This window comes from Mesoplodon mirus (assembly GCF_964341445.2).
Source record: "Mesoplodon mirus genome assembly, chromosome: X".
Classification (NCBI taxonomy): domain Eukaryota; kingdom Metazoa; phylum Chordata; class Mammalia; order Artiodactyla; family Ziphiidae; genus Mesoplodon; species Mesoplodon mirus.
Genome location: NC_138981.1, coordinates 6,632,474 through 6,659,370, shown reverse-complemented (window position 1 = coordinate 6,659,370; position 26,897 = coordinate 6,632,474). Strand labels below are relative to the sequence as shown.

At 47.9% G+C, this 26,897-nt stretch overlaps 1 protein-coding gene across 4 annotated transcripts in view; it reads right to left on the bottom strand.

Annotated features, from left to right (window-relative positions):
• Window positions 1-26,897, bottom strand: part of TBL1X (transducin beta like 1 X-linked) — a 224,290-nt gene that overhangs the window by 139,450 nt on the left and 57,943 nt on the right. The window lies entirely within an intron of this gene.

Sequence of the window (26,897 nt, the reverse complement as noted above, 5' to 3'; positions counted from 1 at the left end):
AGGGGATACGGGTTCGTGCCCCGGTCTGGGAGGATCCCATATGCCGCGGAGCGGCTGGGCCCGTGAGCCATGGCCGCTGAGCCTGCGCATCCGGAGCCTGTGCTCTGCAACGGGAGAGGCCACAACAGTGAGAGGCCCGCGTACGGGAAAAAAAAAAAAAAAACCCTTCGGGGGGCTTCCCTGGTGGCGCAGTGGTTGAGAGTCTGCCTGCTAATGCAGGGGACACGGGTTCGTGCCCCGGTCCGGGAAGATCCCACATGCCGCGGAGCGGCTGGGCCCGTGAGCCATGGCCGCTGAGCCTGCGCGTCCGGAGCCTGTGCTCCGCAACGGGAGAGGCCACAACAGTGAGAGGCCCGCGTACCACACACACACACAAAAAAAAACCCCTTCAGGGGCTCCCATCGTTCTTAGAACAAAACCCAGAGAAGCTCTTGCTCGGCAGAGGAACACAGTGGCTCACACAGTGCAGGTGGGGAAGATGACAGACGAGACGGAGAGGGACGCACAGCGTCTGAGGTGTGTCTGGAGGTGTGAGCCAGAGGACGCCCCGGTAGGGCGGAGGTGTGCTGGGCAGGGGATGGAAGAGGTAAGGGCGACTTCCAGGTTCAGAGCTTGAGCAAAATTTGGAAGGTGGGGCCGTTGCCCAGGAGGCACGGAGGCTGAGCGGAAGAGAAATCAAGAGTCTTTTAACGTGTGAACTTTGCAACGCCCATTGGCTCTCCAAGCAGGCTGTTAACTAGGTAGTTAAACACACAGGTCTCAGCAAGTGCGAGGGGTTCCAGTCACAGAGTTACGTCCAGCAGTAACCATGACCTCTGAAGCTGAGGGCCTGGACGGGAGCATCTGATGCAGGACTTCTCATCCTCGGCATTGCTGGCACTCAGATCAGACCGTGGTGTGTGCGGTGGGGCCATCATCTACGCTGCAGGATACTGGACAGCATCCCAGGCTCTGCCCACTGGACACCGATAGGAATCCCCCATCCTCCCAAGCGGTGACAACCAAAACTGACCCACACTACCCATGTCCCCTGGAGGGCATACGCGCCCCTCTGAGAACTGCTGATCTCAAGAGGACCATGCTAAGTTAGGTAAGTCAGACTGAGAAAGACAAGTATCGTACGATATCACCTACACGTGGCGGCTAAAAAACTGATACAGGGACTTCCCGGGCGGTCCAGTGGTTAGGACTCAGAGCTTTCACTGCCGAGGGCCTGGGTTCAATCCCTGGTCAGGGAACTAAGGTCCCACAAGCTGTGCAGCACAGCAAAAATAAATAAAAATAAATAAATAAATAAATAAATGAACTTATTTACAAAACAGAGACAGACTCGCAGACATAGAAAATAAACTTACAGTTACCCAAGGGAGAAGTGGGAGGGATAAATTAGGAGCTTGGGATTAACAGATACACACTACCATATATGAAATAAAGAACAAGGACCTACTGTATAGCACAGGGAACTATATTCAGTATCTTGTAATAACCTATGATGGAAATGAATCTGAAAAAGAACAGATTATATATATATAATATATATAATTGACTATATGTAATATATATAGTCGACTATATATGTTATATAGTCGATTATATATGATATAATCGACTCTATATATAGTATATAATCGACTATAGATTATATAATCGATTATATATATAATATAGTCGATTATATATATGTTATACATACTGACCACTGAACCCTGAGGAGGAGGACCTGGCCAATAAGACAGAGGCACGTACAGCAAGGTAGGAGGGAATCCGAAACAGTGTGGTGTTCTTGGCTTCTAGTGACGGCCGTCTCTCCAAAATCAGGCAAAGACTAGCAAATAACTGCTACTGAGATGGATGACAAGGACGACCGCGGCTGACAGGATGACCAGGACTCAGGCACGCCGTCTTCTCCGCACGGAAGAGATCTAGAGAGGCTTCACGGAGGGGGTGGCACTTGTTGGCGCAAGAAGTCGGGCAAGGTAGAAGAGAAAGGGGCTGCTGCTTGAGTGGTACTGGAGGCAACAAATGGGAGGAAGGCATGGAAGTTCCCCCCAAGTATCGGGGGATGCTCTTGCTGTCGTGGTACTCAGCAATGAGGGTGCTGACAGCAAGCAGAGTACCACGGGGCCGGTCCGTGGAGAGAATGCGGCTGCCTCCATCCAGCAGAGGGAGGAAGGAGCCGCCCGAGCAGTACGGACCAACGTCACTCTTTGGGCCACCGGTGTAAGGACAGCTGCAGTGGTTGTGCACGCTGGCTCCAGGACTGCCCCAACAAGAGCTGGGGGACCGGGGGACCAGAGCCCTCCCTTTCTGACTTGCTCCTGCGTCATCCTAGACCCCCTACCCCCCACAGGGGCTCTGTCTGGACCATCAGCAATTGGAATTAAGGAGCCCCTCATGAACTTCTGGCTTCTCTTTTTTTTTTCATTTTGTCCAAGCTGACAAGGAAGGGCACAGGCTCCTGGCAGATCACGCTCAAAACCCTGAACGGTATGGAAGTGCTGACAAAACACGCCAGAGGCCTGATCCATTTCACTGCCCTGTTGTGTCTTCCTTCCAGCATTCCTGTGCACATGCATTTTATTTGTTTAAATGAAAACGTTTAAAAAAAAAAAAAAAGAGGAGTTACAGGCCTCACTTTGCTCCTAATTAATTATAAGAAACTCTCTCTGAACCAGAGATTCCTCAGCTGTGAAATGAGGGTATTAAATTATTTATGAGGTTTCATCCACATCAAAAAAAAAAAAAATCTGAGGAACCATTTTCCTGTTGACTTCCTTTGTAAATTCTAAGGGAAAACACCTTGCAAGGAACTGAACCAAGAACTTGCAAAAGAATTGGTGGGGGACGGAGGCGGGGGAGGAGGAATGTATCTCGTCCCGCAGCCAACTGAGCACAGAAATATATCCAAAGCGCGCATTTTTTCCCCAAAGTTGCCATAATGATTAACATTTCCACTCTGGAGAAATTCAGTTGTATCATCCTGAAAATAATGTGAAAAATCTAAAGTATGTTTTCCGAAGCCACGGTGCATGACACAGGAGCTGCGGTTTCCTCCCGAGTCCTTTTCTTTTTTTGGTGAGCCCTGAATTAACCGGGCCAAGAGCCAGGGGCTAAGACACATCCTGGTCCCAAAGGCAGGGGTGGGCTGCAGCGGTTCACGGTACCAGAGAATTCCAAACCACTTCATGTGCTCCGTATGGGGTTCAAGTTCTTCGTGATGAAGCTGCTGTTTGCTGCATTACCCACACTGTGCTGACCAGTGTTTTTATATATTGAGATGATTCGTTCCATACCAGAGTTTTTAAATCCTTTAAATCGGTGCTTCTCAAATGGCGCTGATTTCGCCCCCGCCCCCGCCCCAACCCCGGGACACCGGGCAACGTGTGGAAACATTTTTAGTTGCCAGGACTCCGAGGAAGAATGCTACTGGCATCTGGTGAGGCCAGGGAGGCTGTGAAACATCCCACAGCCCACAGCATAGAGCCCCCTCCACAAAGAATTAGGTGGATCCAATGTCAGTATCACCAAGGTTGAGAACCCCGAATCTGAACCATACTAAAACTTCTATAGTTTTGCCCAAGGTATATATACTGTATACTTTCATTTTCCAAGCCATCTCTATTCTTTCCAAAGTAATACACGTACACGGGGGAGGCAAAAGACTCCTTTTTCACTGCAAGCTTTTCAGCACCATCTATCCTCAATTCTACTTCACAAAGCAACCACTTTCAAACCTTAGAACTGTTTCTGTTATTGGCAGTGCTCCCTAGTACGGACTTCCATGTTCCTAAGTTAAGCTGCTTATAATATATCCTATCAACGTCAGATACCACTTAACTTGATTTTCTCACACATGGAAGAGGATTTTTGGTTTTGAAAATTCCCGTCACCAACCCTGGACTTACCCTCCCATGTTTCCCCAACAGTATAACATTTGGGGGGTTCAACCTAGACTGCACACGTTTTATTTTGACAATGGCATCGGCACCGCGGAGCAAGCAGTACGGTGTGATGAGGATTCCTTTCTTACGCAACCCTTAAATTTTCCTGGGATTATTAGTTGCCTCTGTTTTTATTTTCTTTGATAATTCCTCCAACACCCTCCACAACGTTTCAGTTTTTAACTCGGATAACCTGTCAGTTCCACGTCTATCCTGCCCTCACCCCCACCCCCTCTCCCCAAATATATACACACCAGACCTTCCTCTGGTCCCTGCTCCAGTCTGTACTTGTCAGAGGTGGGTCGGCTCAGAGCAGATGCCCCGAGATCACACCAGCATCCTGAGAATCCCCCCTTCTGCCTCTTTCTGTTTCCGGGACCCCAAATCTTTCCCTTGCTTGGTTTACTCTCTCGTTCTGATGGGACACATTCTCTAGTAGCTTCCTGAGAAGTGATGTATGAAAGCTAAGTTATACTGATATCCCGAACATGGACAAACAACTTTATGCCACTCTAAATTAACAACCAGTGAGGGAAGGACTTCAAAATTCTGAGTGAAAATAAACTTTCATAGAATTCTAAGCTCAGTCTGTTTTCTAACTTAAGAAATATGATGTCATTCTGATTCAAAATCCTTCCTATGACTTTTTTTTTAATTCAGAAAGTGCTTAGATACTGCCTCTATCCCTGATTTTCTAAAATGACATGATGATGAGCCTTCATGTAGTAATTTTTTTGATGTGCTGAATTTTTATTCACAGTTCTAGTCACTTGGTTTGAAATTTCTCTTCTTCAGACTTGAGGTATTTTCCCCTCCCTCTCTTGCCTGGAATACCTGTTGGGCAAAAATCTAACTAACCATCTCTCATCTGATAAAGCTTTCTGCACTGTACCTTCATTGTCTAGTAAGGTATTCATTTAGCCACATGTGACTACTGAGCACTTGAAATGTGGCCAGTACAACTGAAGGCCTGACTTTTAAATTGAATTTAATGTTAATTAATTTAATTTAAAGAGCCACACGTGGCCAGTGGCTACCATATGTGACAACACAAATCTAAAGGCTACGACAAAGAGGATAAAGAGACAGCAATGGAAGATCAGTGCCGTTAGCACCCACCCTGAGATGATGTTAAACACGCGTTCAGAAGAAAACATTGAGAGTGATTTCTAAATCCCCGCCGTTACTATTTCCAACATAAGGTTCTGTGATTTAACTCCTTAGGGCCTCCTTCCTCGTTAAGAACTTGAGGACCTTTTAGAATGAGATCACACAAGCAGAAACATCTCTCTGCACCTAAGACTGGATTTTATTACACCCAGTGTGTAAACAGGGCAACCGAGGGCCCTCTTTCATCTGAGGTGAGATAGGAAGGTCCCTCACAAAACAGAAATTTGCACCGACTCACAACATCATAGCAGAAAATAGCAGCGAAACATAAAAAATAATAAAACACAAGGGACAAGACAACTGGTAGGTTGCTAACGGCAGCTTCTTTGAATGCCACCTCACGACGGCAGTGAGGGAGCCCTCACCCCATCACACCTGGGTGCAGACCACGGCTCTCTACATATGCTTTGGCAAGAAACACTGCTTCTGCACAGTGGATGCTCCAGGGGACAGAAACTAGAACAGCACGCAAGGCCTTCTCTGTGCATTCATTCATTCGCTTATTCATTCAACAAATGTCGCAAATATCGTAAACTGTCATCTATCTATCAGCAACAACCGAGACAGAAAACGGAACAAAACCAAACTGCACAAGTCCTAGGCACCTGCCACAAAGCCAACTAGCCTCTTGTTTCAACAGCATCGCTGAGAACCACTTTGTTATAGCTGAGCACAGAATACAGCCGGCATGCCACAGCGGTGCATCCAAAACAGCAGGATCACAACCAAAAGAAAGTCACTCTTCGTTTTTAAACTTTGAAGAAAAACAAACATAGCACCGTAAGAATAGGGCAATAAATACTCAGGAAACATCACTCATTTTTAATTTAAGAATCAATGGGGAAACACACTTTCTTCATATACTCTTCAGGGAAGTCTCTTAATATCCATTCATTCCTGCAAAATGACATTTTCTTATGCTTGCAGGTTTTACAAGTTCAGTGTAAAAGTATGAGTTATTCAAATGAGGAGAAAAAGAGACACTAACCAAGACACGTATAAACTTGATTTCTTCTTTAAAGCATTATGACACTAATAAGAAGTGTTTAACGCTTGTAGAATTGGCAAAATCAGTATTGTGAGCATGCGTGGATGTATATGAGCACATATATATATAGACATGTGTATCACTTACCCATCACCCCACGGCAGCAGACTCAACCATATACATGTCGCACGTGACAAATGAAAAGCACTTTCCCAACTCACACCATGATATGCCAAATAAATCCCACATACAAAGACCAAGACAGGACTTGGCACATGAATATCTGGTATGAGAGAGCTAACATAACATGACCCAATTGGGCTTACAGTTATATAATCCATCCAGAGCTGGTATCAACGGAAAAAAAACACAAAAAACTTTAATAAGCTATCAGTCACACAATATTTGTAAGCGTTAAATTTTATTCAGTGGCATGAAATCTTATTTAGTGAGAGAAAAAGAATCACAACGTTTAAACATGATACATTAAAGTATTATGATAGGGACTTCCCTGGTGACGCAGCGGTTAAGAATCGGCCTGCCAATGCAGGGGACACGGGTTCGAGCCCTGGTCCGGGAAGATGCCACATGCCACAAAGCAACTAAGTCTGTGCGCCACAACTACTGAGCCTGCGCTCTAGAACCCATGCGCCACAACTACTGAGCCTGCGCTGTAGACCCCAAGAGACACAACTACTGATCCCACATGCCGCAACTACTGAGCCCACGTGCCACAGCTACTGAGGCTGCTCTCTAGAGCCCGCGAGCCACAACTACTTAAGCCTGCGCTCTAGAGCCCGTGCTCCGTCCTCAGCGAGAGAAGCCACCGCAGTGAGAAGCCCACGCACCGCAACGAACAGTAAGTAGCCCCCGCTTGCCGCAACTAGAGAAAGCCCACGTGCAGCAACAAAGACCCAACGCAGCCAAAAATAAATAAATAAATGAATTTATTAAAAAATAAAGAAAGTATTAGGAAAGCGTGATCTTTCTTATTCAGCAAATTGTCAACCCACAGCAATCTGAACCTCTCCCCACAGATGTAACACCAAACTATCAATATAATCTTCAGGTGACACATCAATTTCTGGTCTACAGATGACACAGTGAGGGTACCATGGGGTAGAAAAGAATGCCAATTAATCTCTCCCTCAAGTCCCAAAGCACTCTCTTCACATTTTGCAATGAGTACTAAGCGTACCTTTAAATGTAACTGTCAAGCACGTTATTTATTCACTGAAATTATCATGGAAGTTTCTGAACGCCATATGGTCCTGGTGTTCAGGTTTCAGTTTCTACGATGTGCAAACACATCCTACTCCCCCAACCCTCACCTGCAAAGGGCAAGGGTACTGTCCTCAATTTCATTTAACAACACAGCAAGCAAATCCCTCTGGGAAAACAATTAAATTCAACTCTGTGCTTACCTAAATACCTCAAAATCTAGGACGCCAATGGCAATGATCAGCTAATTCAAGAACCGAGTATTAAAACACACGCACGCACACACACACAAACAGGCACACAAACACATCTTCCTATTCACAAACCAAAGTGCTTCTTCAAGTGTCAACCTTCTTATTTAGGAGATCAGAAAGATATCCTAAGTAAAAATAAAGATTTAAAACTAAAACCAAAACACCCAGCACTCTCACACAAATACACTAGAGTTTCACCATACTGAAAGAAACTCAAGAACCCTCATAAGGTAGAGACCAAAATTATGCAACTCTCTGATCCCTCCCCCTTTGGAAGCAAGATGCCCTCAAAATGACTTAAACCCCAGCCTTTTCCAAAAGTGGGGAAAAAAATTTTTTTATTTGTCAACTTGACGACTGAGAGGTGGTGTGTCACTAGGAATTGTTTCAGTTTGCACTGAGGGTCAGTCCTGCCCCCAAGTCTTTAGACCAGTGGCTGCCAGCTGGGGATGACTGGAGACGTTTCGGGTGGCCACACCTGGGGCTGAAACTGAGGGTTTCTCCATCACCAGCAAGCTCAGGCAGTTCAGCTAACAAACACGTCTCCGGTCTGTCCACAGCTACCTCACGCACACCACAGACTCTGTCTGGCCCTGCCATGCCTCACCCCTGACCCCCAATCTTTTGCTCCAGCTGTTAACAAGCTCTCCTAACTAGTGTCACATTCCCCAGCCTTTTGCACCTTTGAGAGAAGCCAGGTGTTCAACCCTGAGAACTGTACCGCCGGTAGCGTCTCCAAGTCACCTGTCCTTCTCACCCTGTCTGCAAGCTCCCCACTGAACCCACGCCTTGCTGCCGGGGCACTTCTTCCAGGCACACCCCTCGGGTCCCATAATGAAAGTGAGAACTGAGATGCAGCTCGGCCTTACCAGCTCTTCTGCTTGTGATACGGACATGTCCTGTTATTCTATCCAGGATGCAGCTGGCCTGGCAACTACGAGTGGGGTAGCTGGGGCCAGAAGGGCCATGACAGTCCACCCCCGGCCGGCTGTATGCATCCTTGGGCCAGGCATCCCCACGCCTCCACTTCCACATCTGTACGAAGGGGACAAGTAACTGACTGAATCCTCACAACAACATCAGGGGTGGACCCCACCAGGCACACGCACAGAAGGGACACAGAACCCTCCCTGGCACAGAGGGAACACCACCTAAGTACTGGATAAAACTCCTTTCGCCACTGTGGTCCACACGCTCCGGAATCAGCTTACAGCCTCGTCACCAAGTACACGTGCGGCCCCAGACAACAAGAACCTGCGAGCTGCGTAGGTCCCTCTCCCTGTAAAAGCGGGACGCAGGACGCCTACGTTACACGACGGTCGGGAGGAACAGAGACCGTGACTGTAAAATACACAGCACAGCTCCTGGCCCATCAAAGCTATTAGTCAGAGGCCATTCCTACTGGCTGTTGCTAACGGGGAAGAGCCAAGGCCCTGAACTGATCCAGAAAAGTCATTCCAGATCCTTCCTTCTCATAAAATCGAGAGATAGCTATTCTTCCTCCACTAATTCTTTATGCTTGTTTAGTGGAAGACCCAAAAGAACTTTTACTTCAATAACCTTGATTTCACTTCCTGCTTTTCATCGAAAGTGATGAAGCATAATCAAGGCTCTGGGGCCCAGGTTTAGAGGAACGTGCTCTCCCACTCTGGTGGAGAGAGAAGAAGAATTTCCGCTCCATTCAATGTACCTTTAAGCCCAGGAATTCATTTTTTAATGGCTTTTTTCCCCCAGTAAAATTAAATGATTCAGGACTTTTGTTAATTGTTATGAATCTTTCTTTCGTAGATTGGTTTCTAAAGAACTTTAATTTTCACGCTTGAAAGGCCTAAAAAGTTTAACTAGGGTCTGCTCAGCTGCTGCTTTTGACACAGTCCTCATCCTACTAAATTCAGACATACACTTTGCCCCGATGGACTTGAACAGGAAGCATCCACATTAAAATAAGATGCTGCTTAGCGCATCAGAATTCAAAAGCCACTGTAAGCCAACAACTTCTAAGAAGACACAGCACTCTCTCATTCACTAAAACACCTAATGATTTCCCACCTGGGAAAAGAAGGAGAAAGATTTGAGGTGGGTCCCAAACACACACACATGCACAAAATAGCAAAAATAACATAATGAACGGCGTAAATCAGGGCAAACAGAAGATAATGGCACGAAAAAATGAGATAAAGCTGAAAGGTGGGGACAGGACCCAAAGTCTGCCATCAGACACAACTTTACATCAGTTGGAAGGGAACTATATAAATCAGATTCTGAGTTTCCTAGACATCGATTCAAAGAAACAAATATAATTAGATGCTTGATTCACAGTACCCAAAAAATGAAGGAGATACAAATATCAAAAACACAGCAACTAGAGTTTGATACACATGTAAAATTTCTCCCATGGGTCCCAGAGAGGAAACTGTGGACTCGGTACAACTCTACCCTCAGTAAATGCTATCCACCAGATTTTCACTGGGTCACTTTTAAAATAACCCTCAGTGTTAAGATAACCATACGGCACCAAAGCACAGCTCAGCAAATCAAATTTACAAGTGGATAACAATATGGTAGCAGCATGTAGACCTCCACACAGCCCAGTTTGCTCCAAGGCCACGTCTTAGAAGTGCTCCAAGTCCCAACTGAGGGGCGGGTCTCCTGGGGTCACAGAAACACATTTCAGTATATCGTAAACACATTTCGGTGCCAATATATATACCACTTCTACTGTATTGCTTCTAATGGTTGCCTAGTAACCGACTGTATGGGCTAGATCATACTATGATTTCACCACTGAGTTCAATTGCGTGGTATTGTAAGCGATGCCCCAATAAAACAAGGAGAACCATGTTTTAAGTGTCAAAAACTTTTGCGAACCACCTACACTATAAAAAGGAAAGCTGGGGCTTCCCTGGTGGCGCAGTGGTTGAGAGTCTGCCTACCAATGCAGGGGACGCGGGTTCCTGCCCCGGTCCGGGAAGATCCCACGTGCTGCGGAGCGGCTGGGCCCGTGAGCCGTGGCCACTGAGCCTGCGCTCCGCAAAGGGAGAGGCCACAACAGTGGGAGAGGCCCACGTACCACAAAAAAAAAAGAATCCGCCTGCCAATGTAGGGGACACGGGTTCGAGCCCTGGTCCGGGAAGATCCCACATGCCGCGGAGCAACTAAGCCCGTGCGCCACAACTCCTGAGCCTGCGTTCTAGAGCCCGTGAGCCACAACTACTGAAGCCCACGTGCCTAGAAGCCCGTGCTCCGCAACAAGAGAAGCCACCGCCATGAGAAGCCCGCGCACCACAACGAAGAGTAGCCCCTGCTCGCCTCAACTAGAAAAACCCGCCGCAACTAGAGAAAGCCCGCACACAGCAACGAAGACCCAATGCAGCCAAAAAATTTTTAAAGATTAAAAAACAAAGCTGTATTTTATTACCTAATGTTTAAGGGAAAACACCTAATAGCAAGACTACATAATGGCAGTTAATTCCAAGGTGCCTTTGAAATTGTTTATGTTTCTGTTAATCACAATAGGGTCTAAAGGTATTTGCAGAATAGCAAGCACCACACATGACACGTGAACCACGCCTGGTATGTGTGTGAACAAACTTCCAGGCTTCCTGAGAAATAATTACAAAATATGTGGCGTTAAAACTTTTCCACAAATTTGAGTTGAGAACTTCAGGAAAAACATCACGAGCTAATAACCATGACCTTTATTCCGGGACAGCAACGTATTCATCTGTCTTCCTGCTGGAGACGATCCTGGTTGATCCCTGTTGTCCCAAGGTAATGATTAACAGTGCTGCCTTTCCCTCTCAGAAATGCCCCAATTTGGACAATAAATTATATGGCTGCTCGAGTCAACAACCAAGGTGGCCTAGGTTCCAGAACAACAAGCTAGGAATGCTAAGGTCCCAGACATGGGTTTCTGCATAAAGAAGAGGGAAGGTACTAAACCCGGAGATCCTAACACAGCGAAGCTGGTGGAAACGACCCTCCGCCAGAACCACGTGAAGTGTCAAAGGAAGCTTCCTCCTCTGCTGTCTTGAACTAATCCACTCCTTCCACACAGCCAACAAGTGTAATGACCAGGCTTCCCCCTTCCCACTTCTCGGGGACATCTGGCATTACCGTGTCTATAACCCTCTCCTCCACGGGCTCACATAACGGCCACAGTTATCCAAGTGAATGGGTCCAGGGCAATCCGGCTGGACGGCAGGCTCCACGAGGGCAGGAACTGCCTCTGCTTTTAGTTCATCCACGCCTGGCACGTAGGAGCCACGCAGTAAACACGCGCTGAACAAGTCAATCTCTTTCTCAGATCATTTCTCTGGTTCTTCTTCATCCTCGAGCCACTAAACGCAGGCGTTTCCCCAACACCCCACCCTTGAATTTCTTTTTCCTCCAGCTTTGTTCTCTTGTAAGGTTATCTAACGTGGTGGCCCTCTTTGCAGGGAACGCCAAAGCTGTCTTCCAAGGCAGCATTTCCTCTGCCTGCTTCAGTGTCAACCTGGGTCCCTGTCCAGTCCCCAGAGGTCACCATTTCAAATGTAAATGTCCATCTTCTCCCAGTCTCTCTTGACTACTTCCTGTGACTCACCAATTGTTACCCTTCACATCCAGGCCCAGAGCTTTGCTGCTCTCACCTTGGACTCATCCCTTGCCCTTTCCTGACCCCCTCCCAACAATCCATCAATTGGGCCCCAAGTTTTATCCACAAAGCCTCCCTAAACGTCACCTCTCTCCACGCCCACTGCCACTCCCCAGTCAGCCTCGGGATGACTGCGTACAACTTCCCCCTGCCTCATCTTTCCCCCTGCAAAGCCGCACATAACTCTTCCTAAACCAAAGGTGTGATCCTAACACATCACTCAAAATACGTAATGGGTAACAGTACTGCTCCAGAAAACACCCAACTCACACCTTGCAGTTCCTGACTGAACCCCTGGTTCCTACACGGCCAGAAAAGCGGGAGGTTGGGACTAATACCACGTCAAGAATAAACTGTTAAACTACTGCAACCCATGCCATCTATGGTAGCAGAGTCACCCCTCCGCACCCAAGTTGCGGCCATCCTAATCCCCAGAACCTGAGAATATGGTAGGTTCCCTGGAGCGGGGGAATTAACTGTGCAGACGGAATTCAGGTCGCTAATCTAACCCTCCAAAAAAAAGTTATCCTGGATTACACAGGTGGCCCAAAGTCATCAGGGGAGTCCTTTCAGTGGGGAAGAGGGTTTCAGGTCAGCCAGGGTCCACGCAATGCAATGTGAGCCTCAGCCATGGCTGGCTCTGAAGAGGGAGTAAGGGGCCAGGAGCCAAGGAACACAGGCGGCTTCTGGAAGCTGGGAAAGGCAACTGCAAACAAAACAAAACAAAACCAATGTTTCCCCTAGAGCCTCCAGAAAATAAGTGTCCCTGCAGACACCTCCATTTTAGTCCAGGGAGACCCGTGCTGGACTTGTGACCTCCAGACCTGTGAAGTACTAAATGTAAGTCATCTGAAGCCACTACGCTTGCGGTCATTTGTTCCAGGAACCACAGGAAACAAATGCAGCCTTCCGCTAGCCGGATACCAGTTCCCTGCGTGCTATAGTCCCTTTAAGAGGGATTATAATCTGGGCGTCAGGGAACGGACAGCGCGATCCACGTGTGGTCTCTGTAGCTGCTTGAGAAGCTGCAGCGTCAACGCTGGCTGCAGGGAGGACTCCTGTCACTCCGGGTGGGATGAGGGGGAGGTGAGTGGGGACCCCGAGAGTGAGCACCTCCTTAATGTTCATGCCTCTCCAGGGGGCACCCTCACCGCACCCGTCGGGGCCTCACTTCCTCAGCATCTGGCCCCAACTCCCTGTGGCTCCCGCAGGGCCAGGTTTCGTGTCCGGTGGCCGTGCTGTCTATTCCCTGATGAGGATTCTGTTCTGGAAACCTGCGCTCTCCTTCCCAATGTTTCACCCCGCAGCCCGTCCCTTTAGAGTCCCAGCGAGTCCTGTGGCAGGGGCTTTGGGAATGGACTCGCCCGTCCTGATTGCAGCCTTGGTGCCCGAGCCCTGAGTCTCTGCGGCTTCTGGGCACGTGGGGGGTGTGTGTGTGGCAGTGCCCACCGTTTATTCCTCTGTTGGGCACCACTCGTTAATTCCTTTACTCTCCCATCTGCTCAGACCAAGCTTTACGAGAGGCTCATTACCCTACAGAGACACAGAAGATCCGCTCAGCTCCTTTCTTCAAGGAACTCGTGATCTTTAAAGCAGGCAATGAAAACCCCTCATTTCCTACTCAACAAGCGATGCTGTGGGCCTTGTAACTGAGCTTGAGGAAGTTCTTTGAGAGATGATGACAAGTGCTGGTGAGGATGTGGAGAAACTGGAATGCTCACACATCGTGGGTAGAAACGTAAAACGACACAGCCGCTTTGGAGAACAGTCCGGCTGTTCCTCAGAAAGTTACACACGGAGGGACCATATGGCCCAGCAATTCCACTCTGAGGAATATACGTAAGAGAAATGAAAACATACATCTACACAAAAACCTATAAACAATGTTCACAGCAGCTCATTCATACTAGCCAAAAAGTGGAAACGGCCCACACACCCATCAACTGATGAGTGAATAAGCAAAATGTGGTATATTCATAACAACAGAATATCATTCAACAATAAAAAAAGAGTTAAGTACTGATTCACGCAACAACACGAACGAACTCTGAAAGCAGTGCACTAAGGACTCCCCAGGTGGCACAGTGGTTAAGAATCCGCCTGCCAATGCAGGGGACACAGGTTCGAGCCCTGGTCCGGGAAGATCCCACATGCCGCGGGAGCAACTAAGCCCGTAAACCACAACTACTGAGCCTGTGCACCATAACTACTGAGCCCACGTGCCACTACTGAAGTCCGTGCACCTAGAGCCCATGCTCCGCAACAAGAGAATCCACCGCAATGAGAAGCCGGCACACCTCAATGAAGAGTAGCCCCCGTTCGCCGCAACAGAGAAAGCCCACGTGCAGCAACGAAGACCCAGTGCAGCCTAAAATAAATAAATAAATTTAAGAAAGCAGTATACTAAATGAAGGTCAGACACAAAAGACACATATTATATGATTCCACTAGTTTGAAATGTCCACAACAGGCAAATCCATAGAGATACAAAACAGATTGTGTTGCCAGGGGCTTCAGGGGTAGGGGAGTACTGCCAATGGGCAGAGGGATTCTTTTTAGCTGATAAATGTTCTAAAATCGTTTAGTGGCGATGTCTGCACAACTCTGTAAATTTACTAAAAATCACTGAATTGAACATTTACAACAGGTGAATTTTGGTTTGTCAATTATGCCTCAATAAAGCTGTTTTTTTAAAAAACCTGAGATCCTTAAAGCAAAGATTATCTATGTATATGTGCACAAATGTACAACAAAATATACAGTTACACTGCTATCATACAATCAAAAATCTAGAGACAACTTCCAATGTTTTTAAAAATGAAAACTCTTCATTTGCTGTTACAAAGGATTTAAATAAGCTCACTGCCTCTAATGTCAAATGCCTAATTGCATAATTTAAGTTGGTTAGAGGCCTATAGATAGGCTTTCTCATTCAAATTACACCTGAACAATAAGTTTTATTGAATCAACTCATATTTATACATAACATGATTTTCAGCCGGTTTGAGATGAAAACTGAACACGTAAAACATTTCTTCTTATAGTCACAACAGAATCCAGAAGATGAAACTCACTAGAATATCTGTTTATTAGGACTCAAGAATCCTAACACCTGAAGCCCTAGTTTAAGTGGATTTTAAATTCAATATAAGTGGATTAAGAAATTCCATTTTCTGGTGTCATACATGACAAAAGCTTCAAGAATGACAGTAAAATGTGTTTCTTTAAATTGCCCAGTAGCTAATAAACCTGTTGTTGGGCTTTTTCCAGATGGTGTAAATTTCAGCACTGCTAAAAAAAAAAAAAAAAAAAAAAAAAAAGACCTATGGAACTCACACACTTTAATGTCAGCTCATTTCTGTGAAAGTACTCTTCTATGTCGGACTGAATCATCATTATAAAATCAGAATTTTGTAGGGCTATTATTTTTCCCAGGTTCTGCAAAAGAACACGGTCAAATCTGGTCAATCTTGGCAGCACACGTCCCACTGGGCAGAATCAGGATCAAAGAAAATGAAAATGTCAACAGCAAACACCGCCAGGCTGTATTTCTCAGGGCAAGAGGAGGAAGCAAAGCCCTGTACCCTGACCTCCCACCACTTGCTAGCTGAACCCCTTGGACCCTGCGTATGAAACTCCTGACTGCAGCACCTAGACGGGTGTGTCCCCATCTCAGTTTGCTATGGCTGGTGTAGCCAATGACCACACACTCAGCAGCTTTAAGCAACACAGACAGACTGTGTTACACTCTGGAGGTCAGGTGTCAACAGTGGGTCACAGGGCTGTGCTCCTTCTAGAGGCACCAGGGAGGGGAGAAGCTGGGTCCTGACCTTGTGCAGCTCCTGGAGGCCGCCCGCCTTGCTCGGCACATGGGCCCACGTCACTCCAGCCCGTGCTTCACTGGACACATCCCCTCTCTGATGCTGACCCCCTCGTCCACTCTGATGTTCCTCTGTGGTGACGACGACTCTGGGCTCAGGAGGATCACGGCCCCACCTGGAGACCCTGGAATCGCATCTGCAAAGTCCCTTTTGCTGTGTGAGGTCACACGTTCACAGGCTCCAGCATCAGGCCTGGGACATCCTTCGAGGGCCATGGCTCTGCCTACCTCAAGTACCAAGGACCAACTTGAGAAATGGGAAAAGAACGTGGAGTCTAGGCAACATGACACAAGAGTAAGGCGTGGCGGCGGCAACAGAGATTGGAAACCGCAGTGTTCATTTTTACAGCGCTGACCGGTGCTAGCAGTAGCCTTGCTTTGCTTTAGGCCAATCCACACGTCTGCCTGTTTCCGGAGGCCTCGGGCCTCCACCTCACCGTCTGTACAGAGCTGTGGTCAAGGGAGCGGCAGAGATGGGCTCCGCCTTGCGCACTTCACGGTTCGGGCTGCAGCGATCCTGAGCCCCAGAAGTGGAGGAAAGCCCAGCCGGCTCCTACTCACGGGAGCTTGCCCTGGAGGAGGGCACACCAACTCTTACTCAACTCTAGACTCCTACCCTGTCTAACCCTCACACGGACCACAATCCCCAAATCACAGATAAACAGACCGAGGCCAGATGATTTTCACAAGATCACACAGTCCTAGACCAATCCCTCGTCCACTGCACAGAAAGGCCATGGCATCTTCCTTCCTCAAAGGCTGTGGGGTCAGCCCAGTACCTCAATGCCTCCACTCTCTTTTTCCTAAAACACCCAAACCAGAAACGTGTGACCTCGTAGCCAAGAGAAAGATAACCACGAGATTCACAGCCCCAAAGGGAGGCACAGTCGAGGCCCCCTCGGCAAGCCGGGCCCAGCTTGGCGTGACGCGGCCCTGCCCACTCGGGGCCTCACACACCTGCCCCGCTCCCTCACCTAAGGGCCTTGCACCCACACGTCCAGCAGGTCCTTCTCAGGGCACACGGCAACACCCATACCTTCATCCCAGCTGTGCCCCCTGCAATGGGGGCCGCTGGCACCACGCCCGCCTCTCCGAAGAGCTGAAGTTCTCAAGGGGAGCGATATGCTTGTTCTCCACGACTCCAAGCCAGCTGAGCACTTGGCACAGCACGTGCTTATGAAATGTGAGCACCGTGAATCCACGTTCTTAACGTCCATGGTCAAAGCTAAACATGGACAAATGCCCCATGTCCTCTCCACAAACATTCTGGAACACAAGCATTTCCAAAGACTAGCACGTGCCAATACAGTTCTTCCTCCATATGTACAGGGAGCTATGTGTTTGCATAAGAGCCCCTCTCTCCTTGCCCATCTCTGCTTCTGGACCTGGAAGTTGTACAGGAGAACACTGCAACACAACCAACTTACGTGTGCAAAAGAAAATTTTGTCGAAATGTGCCACACTAAAAATCAAAACGTTGTAAACTACACTTTGAAAATATGAAATCAACTCTACTTTGGACCCTTGTGCAGAAGAACAAACGAGGCCCTTTGGTCTTAATGTCACCGCCACCATCATCAACGAGACATACGCCGCAGTACACAGGAAATGACAATCCCTGGGGAAATGCTGGGGAGTCATTTTAAAACCAGATTTCAGGGCACAGTCCCACAGCACTCGTCCTGTGTACAGTGGCAGTGGCAGTGTGTGTGTGCGCGTGTGTATGTGTGTGAGAGACAGAGTGCATGCCTGTGCACATGTGTGTGTGTGTCTGTGCACATACAATATTTTACATTAAAAAAATCATGAAGTGGGACTTCCCTGGTGGTGCAGTGGATAAGATTCCACACTCCCAATGCAGGGGGCCCAGGTTCATTCCCTGGTCAGGGAACTAGATCCCACATGCATGCCACAACCAAGAGTATGCATGCCACAACTAAGAAGCCCACATGCGTCAACTAAGGAGCCGGTGATCCGCAACTAAGGAGCCCAGGAGCCGCAACTAAGGACGCCGCCTGCCACAACTAAGGAGACCACGTGCTGCAACTAAGGAGCCTGTGAGCCACAACTAAGGAGCCCACCGGCCACAACTAAGGAGCCCGGCTGCCGCAACTAAGACCCAGTGCAAATAAATAAATAAATATTAAAAAAAAAAAAAGTCATGAAGTGAGGCTCCAAAACACCCTCGAGTCCACAGTTTGTCAGCCTCAGCACTATTAACATTTGGGTCCAGTCATTTTTCGGGGTGGGAGCTGCTGTGCGCACTGTAGGATGTCTAACAGCATCCCTGGCCTCCATGCACTAGAAGCCAAGAACATTCCTCTTAATCTCCACCTTTGCCAACCAAAAACGTCTCCAGACATTGCCAGATATTCCCTGGGGGACACAGTTACCCCTGGTTGAGAACCACAGCTCTCAGCTACCAAAAAGCCCCCAGGACGAGTGTGGCCAAATTATTTAAAGCATACAGGGTCCTTGAAACCAGAACAATCTACTTTCCCAGATTAGTATGAATTACAATGAGAATTATCTTTCTTTGAGGGGGTCTTAAAAATGCAATAAGTTCTGCATTACACTTTATTGACCTACATTCTGTTAAAACGACCAAAATGTAAGTTCTTACAAAGGAAACCTTTGGAAGTCACTTTTCCACACAAAAAAGAGTCAGTCTTTTACTGAGATGATTTTGAAGAGTATAACAAAAATCAAAACTGCTTTCTTTCATTAGTCTTACACCGAAGCCTGTAATCAGGGAGACAACGCAGGAGACAGTCCTGCATTAACCCAGATTCCATCTTTCCCTCGGTTTGACCGAAATTTTCGTAGGTTACACAAATATTACCTTTAAATTCGTGTTTATCTTCCTCCAACATGTGGACAAAGAATGAAATGTATTGCTGGAAACAGAGTCTACATAAAAGCTTTTATCTTCTCCTTTATCCAGAAGGCCAATAAGAATTGTCAACGCTTTCCTCTACCTGACTCTTCCTCCCCCACTAAGGGCACAGAGCCTTGGGCAGGATCAGAGAAGAGTACTTCTGGGATCCCAGGCCCAGGGCTCCTCTTAAAAACAAGTGTGATAAGAAGCGAAGGGGCTCTGAGTGATTTCTAAGATGGGTCCTCCAGGTGGGCATGGAGTAGGGGGACGGGCCACGTGTGCCCGTCGTGCCCTGAATCCTCCGAAAGTTCCTTGATCCGTTCCCGCCATCCCTCCAGGCTTCCACCTCACACTGAAGGCTGGATAAAGTGAAAGCTTCCTTCACAACTACTTTTAGAACCTGGGTAGAGGGGAACCGACCCCGTACTCTTTTTCTCCAAAGTTTGAGAGGGAACTGACTGGTGCAGGACTAACTCCAGGCCGTGAGGTGGCCAAGTCACGTCCGACCCCCCAACACACACACACACACACACACACATACACCCGTGCTCAAAAACCACCGGCAGGGGAAAGCAACACAAAACGAATTCTGCAGGGTGAGCCCAAGGTACGACGGAACTCCCGCTCGCAAGAGGGCCTGCTTGGTACAGAAGGAAGCAAATCTTTATTTCTACTTGTAAAGCGTAAGAACTGGGGCAGCTTGTATAACGTCTTGGGACGCACAATCTGTCCCATCAGTTCGGAGGGTCTCATTCCATACAGTTGGAGTCAGTGGATCTTTCTGGCAAGGGCGAGACAGGAAATATTTTAAGGTTGGTAATTGAGAATACAGTGTAGAAATTACATAACAAGAGGGAAAACAAATTTTCCCCAAATTTTCACTGACAAAAATCAAAATTTTGTGAATTCAAAATTTGAGTTTCCTATCATTTTCATGCGTCATGAAATACTCCTCTTTGATGTTTTCCCCCCAATCGTTAAATAATGTCAAAACCATTCTCAGCTGGAAGGCTGCACAAAGACAGGCAGCGGGTGGGTTTGGCTTGGGGGCTGCACAGGTGGACCCCACCTCCTGGGGGCAGACCCTGCAGGCCCAGCTCAGGGCCTGGGGAGGACAGGAGGCTGCGCAGGCAGCCACAGGCAAAGACGAGAGAAAGAAAGGGAAATCCAGACGGAGACATCACCGGGGGAAAGGGCTTTCTGAGCCCAAAATGCTATCTTTGTGTTGTCTGTGCTAAGAAACCTGTATCAGGGGACAACTGATACCTTCAGGTGTGAGAAAGGCATGGTATTTTGTATATAAATGACACTGCTTACCCCCCTAACTTTGCGCCTTTCAGTGTGGCTGGCTTGTGGTAACGTCTTTTATGTGTTACACACACATTATGTGAATGCTGAGTGATCACAAATGGTCCTAGTTGTACAACTCTTCACCACGTCACTGGAGAAACCCTTATCATTCCAAAAAGAGCACTGAAAATCCTACAAACCAAGCTTAATAAACAGTAAACCATGTGATGCTAGATGCTAAAGTGGGATGCATCCACAGGTTAGCCACTGACTTTATGAAATGTACACCCAACTTGAGCAGGTGTCTGACAGGTTAAAGTACATTTTATTGACAGTCCTCATGAAACTGGTCTCCAGGTACAAGTGCCCCCACCCTTTCAGCTCTGCACACAGCCTAAGACCACCGTGACAGGAACTCCCCAGAGGGCCTTTATCAACGTTCACAGTTTTCATGCTTTGATAATGATCAGTCACAAACCCTACTTAAAAAGGTGACATTTTGTTTATATAAGAATTATCAATAGATCTTTAAAGGGGGTCTTTTAAACACGTTAGAGAAATCCAGAAAGGAACAAAGAAAAGAAGGAGAAAGCCATGAGGACGGACTGAACAGGTGAAGTGAAATTGGTGTGGAAGCATAAGGTTGGAAAAGGGACTTCTGAGCACACATACAAATAGGGTGTCAACGTTTGGACCGTGTACGTGTTTTTTACATTCAAAAATATCCTTACTCTCCAGAGGTTCAGGAAAGAACAAAGAGGGAAGGGAAAGGGAGAGGAAGAGAGAGAAAGAAAGGGGAAGAAATTTACCGTTCGAGAGAGAGAAAGCAAATACGGCAAAATGTTAACAACTGATAAATGTATTCTTTACGTTTTCCATGGGTTTGAAATTGTTCAAAATACAAAGTGGAGGAAAAGAGCGGAATAAAGCTGGGCTTTAACTGAGTTATTCTGACCTCTGACACCAGCTCCACTGGCTACTATTTGCCCTCAACAAAACATCCAGTTAGGTCAGTCTTAATATTGAAATAAAAGTTCAAATTATTCTTGTTAAAAAAAAAAAAAAAAAAACCGGGGCTTCCCTGGTGGTGCAGTGGTTGGGAGTCTGCCTGCCGATGCAGGGGACATGGGTTCGAGCCCTGGTATGGGAAGATCCCGCATGCCGCGGAGCAGCTAGCCCCGTGAGCCACAATTACTGAGCCTGCGCGTCTGGAGCCTGTGCTCCGCAACAAGAGAGGCCGCGATAATGAGAGGCCCGCGCACCGCGATGAGGAGTGGCCCCCACTTGCCGCAACTAGAGAAAGCCCTCGCACAGAAACGAAGACCCAACAAAGCCATAAATAAATAAATAAAATTAAAAAAATAGGAAAAGAAATCTGAATGAAGTATGGTCTTAAAAAAAAAAAAGAATAAATAGCCTTTAAAAAAAAAAAAAAAAACAAAAACCCAAACCCACTGACTTGGCACTTGTGTCGAGCTGGATATTTCTGGTTCACCGTGCGAGTCTTACTAGTTTCTCCAAGTCTCTCTGGAGAGCCGGGCTGGCGTGCCCATCCTGCCCATGCAGACTCCGCGAGGCCTGGCCTTGGGCAGGTGACCTCGAGTGTGGCAGAGTGAAAACCAGGCCAGGATCTCCACAGACATCATGCACCCCCAGATCCCCAGCTAGGACACCTCCCCAGAAAGTCTCACAGATCCCACAGGGCAGCAAGAGGCATATTTCTCGTGTTCCTGACTGAGCAAATACCTAATGATTAGTAGGAGTTAGGAATATGTTTTTTTTTTTTGGCTGTGTTGGGTCTTCGTTGCTGCGCGCGGGCTTTCTTTAGTTGCGGCGAGTGGAGGCTGCTCTTCGTTGCGGTGCGCGGGCTTCTCACTGCGGTGGCTTCTCCTGTTGCGGAGCACGGGCTCTAGGCACGCGGGCTTCAATAGTTGTGGCCCACGGGCTCAGTAGTTGTGGCTCGTGGGCTCTACAGCACAGGCTCAGTAGTTGTGGTGCCCGGGCTTAGCTGCTCCGCGGCATGTGGGATCTTCCCAGACGAGGGCACGAACCCGTGTCCCCTGCCTTGGCAGGCGGATTCTTAACCACTGTGCCACCAGGGAAGTCCCGCAGATTACCCTTTTAAAGCCTAGTGAAGGCTGCACAGGACTTCTCATTCTCGGCCTTTGTTAGTGACCTGCTCCTTAGACAAGCCTTCCTGGAGGCGACATGTAAGAAGGAGCACTTAGAATCATCTCTTCCTTAGGGAAAGCGCTTCCTTGAGAGAAACGCCGAACACCTCAGAGTTGTGCCAGACCTACAACCTGAACGTATGACAAGACACTCCCTGCACGTGGGCAGAAGCCCGCTGGAAGGCTCTGGGCTGCTTTGGAGACGAGTTTAAATCACCTACTGAGCTTTGCAGCTGGGCTGAGCGCTGCTGCCTGGGGCCCGAGAGCGCTCTCTTTCTGGCTCTGGTCCTCTTAGTTTCCACCCCTGTGGGACACCTGTGCTGGTGAAACGCTTAGTTCTCCTAGTTTAGAGTTTCTTCTTCACACATGATCTTCGAGGAGCTGCATCTTCCCTGGCGCCTGGCTGATTCAGATGTCACGTCAAGGACCTTTCTGCGCGGCTGTGACCTGGCCGCGACGGAGAGCAGGGGCACGCGGCCGTTGGGTTCTGTACGCGTATCTCGTGTTTGTGTGAGGATGTACTATTTTCCCCTTTCCAGGCAGCACGCCTGACACCCAAAAGACCTCAGCGAAGTCCAACCAAATAAATCAGAGAGTGGGATTTAACAGAGGGTCCCCACGCTTGTCCTTTACAACCACTGACAGACCGGGGGAGCTGCGTGCCACCAGGAGACAGACGACACGTCCTAATGTCTCTGCTTACCCTGCCCCCTGTGGTTTGCTTTCAATCCACCAGGCGGGCTTGTGTACCCCACACAGGCTGTGAGCTGGTCCGAGAAGGGCCGGGGGAAGAGGAGGAGGGAAGAAAGGACCCAAACCTCTTACCCACAATCAGGAAAACATACATTTGATTCCAACAGCACCAGCATCCCTGCTGCCTTGACAAGTGAGACACACAGGGGCCTTCACGGTGGCAGAGGTCGACGGCCGGAGCACCTGGAGGCCCGGCCTCCCTCCAGTCAGCGGATCTCCTGCTCCGTCCCCTGGTCCCACCCACAAAAGACACTCACGCAGGCACCCAGAACAGTCATAAATCAAGTCCAGGGAGGCACAGAGGCAGGAGGGACATTCAGCTGGAATGCCAAGGCACAGAGGCTTGTCACCACTCACCGTGACTTCCAGACCCGTGAACTGAACTTTCCTTGTTCCTGAAACGGGGTAACAAGGCCTGGCCTACCTGTCTCACGGGGATGCACAGGGACGTGCTGAGAACCACAGAGCACGGCAACCGTTGGCTATGACGAGCCCTGACGGGGGAGACAGGCCGAGGGCTCACGCCGCACGCGCCCTACGAGCGCCCAGGGACTGAGCAGCTGAGCTGTCACTGCACGGGCCAGCTGACAGCTTCTCGGGACACCACAGCTGCCCGCAACCTGGGGCTCCTATACACACCAAACACACCGAGTCGTGCGGAATCCCATCCTAACTCTGCAGTGCAGTCTAAGGCAGTCTAGCACGTGGACGTGTATCAGGTTTTCACTGCCCCTGCCCTAGCCCTCTTCCTAACTGCTCCCCACTTTCTTTACGGGGAATTTCTTTTCCTTTTCTGTCTCACCCATAGTGCTGGGACCAGAGGAGAAGCGACCATGGCACGAAGGAACGCCCAGCTCCCTCGCTCTCCGGTCTCCCCCAAGGTTTTAGCAGCAGTCCAAGCCAAGTGCTCACAAGCTCACATGACTGTGAAAATTTGCAAAAGCGACACATATTACCATCCGCGACCAGTTAAGCCGTCTGCTGCTTGCACCCTCTCTCCCGACCAACAGAGGACGAGGGGAAGCGGAGCCACCTCGACACATCCGCCCTGGCTCAGCGGGATACAGCTGTGCGATTCGCAAACACCCCCTTGTACGGCTGTGTCTCTGCTGCCTGTGCCGGAATTAAGAATGGCTTCCAGGGCCTCCCTGGTGGCGCAGTGGTTGAGAGTCCGCCTGCCGATGCAGGGGATACGGGTTCGTGCCCCGGTCTGGGAGGATCCCATGTGCCGCGGAGCGGCTGGGCCCGTGAGCCATGGCCGCTGGGCCTGCGCGTCCGGAGCCTGTGCTCCGCAACGGGAGACGCCACAACAGTGAGAGGCCCGCATACCGAAAAAAAAAAAAAAAAAAAAAAAAAGAATGGCTTCCAGAAACACTTTATTTTAGGACAAATTAGCCAATGTCGGGGCACAGTGGGCAGTGCCAGATACACTATCATGATACAAACTGCGTGAGGGCAGAGGAGAAACGAAATTGGAAACTATCAAAGCCAGAAGCTAGCCTATGGAAAATTCTTCCACAGAATTTTTATCGCATATCAAATCATTTCTCAATTTTTACCGTTTATCTCATAAAATTACTAGAGACTTTCCAAAGTTTAACAAGCCAAAAAGGTTTACATCCCATGACGAATAATGGGCCGTGAGTCACCATAACAGCAGCAGCAGCTGGTCACCAGGCTACAGGAAACCCTGGATGGTGTATTTCCTCTATGGAAAATGATACTGTAAAGCCACTGTCACAGAAAGAGGTGACCTAAGAATACACAACTTAAGGAAAAAAACAGAGAGGCCTGGCAGGCCGTGAACCCATTCATAAATGTTGTTTTCCCAGAATGTGCTATATCTGCAGTACCTGCCAACTCTGAAAAATTCTCTAAGTACTTGCTCCCCTCAAAACCTGGCGAGGGCAAGTCCTCGTGGGAAGACTGCCAGGCTGGCTCTACTGAGCCCCTGGTCTAGCCTAGAGATGGGCACATGCTTCCAGGTCAGCCAGTTAAATATGCACATGGACACGCGTGCGCGCACACACACACATACACACTTTGAATCTTGAGGTACCGACACAGAACAGAGATGCAGCTGGAGTTTCGTTTATGGTCTTGGTTACACTAGCGTGACGAAATCTCGAGCCTGCCGGAGCGAGAATTCTCAACTCTACAGACTGTCCTTGATTCCTGCTGCTCCCAAGACGGAGCCTCACTGCCCCGCTTCAACTCCCAAGGGCCCAGCTTCAGTCAGGCAGGAACGGTTTCTCTTGTTCAAAACCAAGAACCCTACAGGAAACTCACTGGACCTACAAAGGGATCTGTGTCTCCTGGTATACACACATGCCCAAGATCTATGTGCTTATGTGTGTATTCTGTTAATGTTTGTTTTCGTTTAAAATCGAGCTGTAAGTGAAGTACACACAACACACGTGCTTGTAACTGCAAAACATCAGGAAAAATACACAAGAAACTATCAACGGTGTTTACTCTGGGAAGTGAGATTATGAGGGAGAAAGAAAGAGGCGTTTCTTCTAACTCACACCCTTCAGGACTCTGTGAATTTTTAAATTTTTAAGTAAATAAACAGCATGTACTATAATAAATGCATGCAAAACTAAAAGGAGGGCCAAACCTACAGAATAAACTCTCACCCATGAGAAATGCTTCATCTCCTCTTGAACCTTTTCTTCCCCCTTCCTTGTGAGGCAATTCCCTCTGACAGGATTCACCCTGAGGCTCATCTCCATCTGTGGGCCAAGTTCCATCTAACCACCCAGTGTTCCAAGGAGCAGAACAGAAACCTCTTTCTCTCAGAGCAGCAGAACTGAACTGCCAAATCTAGCCTTAGTAGCTCTAGCTCGACACACCGACTTTCCCACGTTAGGTGCTTCACATTTAATGAATAAAAAAAATTCATGAATGAATGAGTTGCACCATAATGAATGAGCTGGCCTTATGATCATTTGTTTCTACAACATTGAATTAGTACAGCTAATTATAGTTAAATTCTACCAAAAACATCTTTGCTTTTTTGTTTCGTTTTGTTCTTATATTGCTTGATTCCCAGCGTCCTTCTTTATCCTGGTGAGTGAAATTCTCTCTTTAATTTTTTGTTACTTACACCTCATACAAACAGTACATTCTTAACAAATTCTGGAGAGGGTGTGGAGAAAAGGGAACCCTCTTGCACTGTTGGTGGGAACGTAAATTGGTACAGTCACTATGGAGAACAGTATGGAGGTACCTTAAAAAACTAAAACTAGAACTACCATACGACCCAACAATCCCACTACTGGGCATATACCCAGAGAAAACCACAATTCAAAAAGAGTCATGTACCAAAATGTTCATTGCAGCTCTATTTACAATAGCCAGGTCATGGAAACAACCTAAATGCCCATCAACAGACGAATGGATAAAGAAGACGTGGTACATATATATGATGGAATATTACTCAGGCATAAAAAGGAACGAAACTGGGTCATTTGTAGAGACGTGGATGGACCCAGAGACTGTTATACAGAGTGAAGTAAGTCAGAAAGAGAAAGACAAATATCATATATTAATGTATATATGTGGAATCTAGAAAAATGGTACAGATGAACCAGTTTGCAGGGTAGAAACTGAGACACAGATGTAGAGAACAAACGTATGGACACCAAGGGGGGAAAGTGGTGGGGGGTGTGGGGGGTGTGGTGTGATGAATTGGGAGATTGGGATTGACATG